The sequence below is a fragment of the Choloepus didactylus genome, chromosome 14, assembly GCF_015220235.1.
Source record: "Choloepus didactylus isolate mChoDid1 chromosome 14, mChoDid1.pri, whole genome shotgun sequence".
NCBI lineage: Eukaryota > Metazoa > Chordata > Mammalia > Pilosa > Megalonychidae > Choloepus > Choloepus didactylus.
Window position 1 is genome coordinate 67,464,784 of NC_051320.1, and position 3,077 is coordinate 67,467,860.

The window sequence follows — 3,077 nt, forward strand, 5'->3', positions numbered from 1 at the left end:
TTAAAGAACCCATAGTCTACTTGTATAGACAAAATGTGGAATTACAGAACATTTCCAAAATCATATAGTATTTAACATGTATAAGTCAAGAATGAACCAATATTTTCAAAGGAAAGAATCATATACAGGCATGAATTCATAACATGACTTTGGGAACTTTAAAATTTATAATAAATATATTCAAATTGGTTAATGTTAAAACTATTGTCAATCAGTTATTTTATTTGCATAATTTTAAGCAGATTCAAATGTGTACCTTTTTCCCCTTCATATAAACTTGATGTATTGTTTAAGTTACATAGGCATAGACTTAGCAATATAAGACCATTTGACATTAATGTCAATACTATTATCATAATTGAATGACTTTTAGAAATAGAATATTACATTAAAGAAGTATTAGATGGAACAATATATGAAATTCAATAAGAGTTTGTTTTATGGCCATAAATACTTTAAGAAATCCAAGTATATAGAATAGAATTTCTCCAAAAAATTATTTAAAATATTATTACAAAAATTTTCCCCCTTAGCTAGCCATTGAATCAAAAGATGCATCAGTTTTTTTTTTAGATTAAGCCAGTGATTTGCAATTTTTATTAAAATAAATTTCATCTATAAAACAGGTAATTTACAACTTGATCTCAACTCAAGTTTGACAGTTGAATTTTTACCTAAAAATAGCAAAATTTCAACTAAAGAACAAAGAAAACATTCAGACGCAAGTTTACACTTTAACAGCTACAGCCTCTACTTTAACAAATTAAGAATGACTACTCATCAATTTACATTAATCTTGTGGTTCAGAGCACATTTTTCATTTAAAAATTTTTTAATCATTCTTCTGTACGGCATGGATAGCTTCTAATGGGAATTGGTACATAGTCTGTTCTTGATGAAGACAACACTAGACAGCTGTTGTCTGTTTTCCTGGATAATGCTGAATGTGACAAAACTAGCGAGACATTAAAATATTTCTCCTTTTCTTGAACTGTCGGGTCAACTATAAAGCGATGAAGCCCGAAGTATAGTAGGATATCTGTAAGGTAGAGTTTATCTTCAAGGTAGGAATTAAGATCCTTTAACTGAGTGCGGGTATCATCTTTATTGGAGTGTTCGTCTACTCGAGTTACCCTGTATTCTAACCATTGTTGCACTATTGCTTTTTCTTCTGCAGTACTCCTAAGCAAATATTCTTTGTTGGCTTGCTTGGCTAAATGGGCTGCTATAGTATTCAATCCTGTTAGATGAGACCATTGTTTGAAGAGCGAATCTGGCGCACCCTCCGGGGGCTGTGTTTATTTCCTTTACTCAGTCCCAGCAACTTTTGCAGCAGCTTCAACTCGGCTCCCGCCGCCGCCTTCTGGCCCAGCTGTTGACAGGGCTGAATCTATTTTTCACTCCTTGTTTCACTGACACCTGCTATTTGCTCAACTTCCTGGTGTTTCCTACAAACTCAGTATTGTGAGAGGCAGATAAATTGGGGCTTTCACTTACAGCATCTCCCTTGCCCTCTAAATCTTTAATCTATCAGCAACCTACCGTGATTTCTGATTACACGGCCTTGTGGAATATTGTCAGTACTATTCAGCTAAGATGAAGGAGACAGGTTTGCTATTGCACAGTATAACATGCGAGCACGGAAAAAACCCATATTGCTTAGCAGATTCCCCTCCACCCAAGTCAGTTCCTTTCAATTCCTCTAGCTATTTTGTTTGTATGGTTTTCTAATTTTAATTAATATTTTCATTATATAATTAAATTATAGCTTTTTTCCCTCCATAATAAAGCCCAGCAATGTATCTTGATGTTATCATGTGGTTAATGATATATTGCTGTGGGGCAAATGTGTATACATAAAAATATATCAAGAAATTTTAATTAACTCATTTGTGTATTTAACTGAGGAACACATGCAGTGATTATTGTTCTATTAGATAAAAATGAAATTTCACAATATCATTATAAAATAAAATAGAAATTTTTAATTTATAAATATTATTAATGCTTTGCTTTTGTTAATAGTTTAATAAAATCTTCATGGATGTCGACTTTAAGAACTAAATTTACCTTGGTCAGACAAGCCTGAAGTGTAATAAGGAAACATTTCCAAGATATTAAAAAAAAATTAACTTTGTTTTTACATAATTGTGCCAGGCTGAATCGTGTACCCTAGTTTAGACATGTACTTGGTCTCGGTCCCATTGTAAATAGATTCTCTCCAAGATGTTACTTCAGTTAAGGTGTGGCCCAAATGAATCAGGTTAGGATTTAATCTGGATCACAAGAGTCCTTTATAAGCAGAATGAAATTCAGATGCAGAAAGAGAAAGCCATGGAAGAAACTGGAAGTCATAGGACCCAGAGAAGAAGGGAGAAGGCATTGCCATGTGTATTGCCAGGTGACAAAAAAGCCAAGGGCCAGACTTCTAGCCTCAACATCATGAGCCAATAATTCCCCATTGTATGGTGCTTGTTTCAGCAGTCAGGAAATTAAGATAATAATAATGACAGGCACCATAAAACAAAACACTTTGGTTTTTAAGTGTATGGGCTGTGGCTGGGAAACTGCTGGCTAATGAAGGAGAGAGAATGTATAACCATGGCTGATCCTTTAGTTAAAATGCCTTGACTAGAATCTCAGCTGTATCTATGAAAGGTAAGGCTTCAGCGCTTTCTTGATGAGAATTTAAAAAACAAACAAACAAAAAAGCAGTTACCAGTAATAATTGAATTTTCTTTAAGCACATGATGCCTATGATTTAATTGTCTATACCCTGTGGCTATTGTCTTTCATGGCTCTAAATCTTATTATAAGAATATTCTCTAGATATTTATGGTCATTTTTCATGATTAATATGTTTGTTGACTGTGCATTTATTATTCATTCTTTTAAATAAACACATAATCTGATTTGCAAATTCCAAGGAAATTTCAAATTATCAGTTTCTAGCTGCTAACTAATCAAGGAATAAATATCACTAAATTTAGGAAAGAATTATGCTCAAACCAATGCTCTTCTAAAACTCTCACTGTTTCTATTTTCTATAAAAATGTTTGGGAATCTTATCCATGATT

At 33.0% G+C, this 3,077-nt stretch overlaps 1 pseudogene; it reads right to left on the bottom strand.

Moving 5' to 3' along the window:
- Window positions 1-864: 864 nt before the first annotated feature.
- On the bottom strand, window positions 865-2,796 carry LOC119508870 (annotated as a pseudogene).
- Window positions 2,797-3,077: the final 281 nt, after the last annotated feature.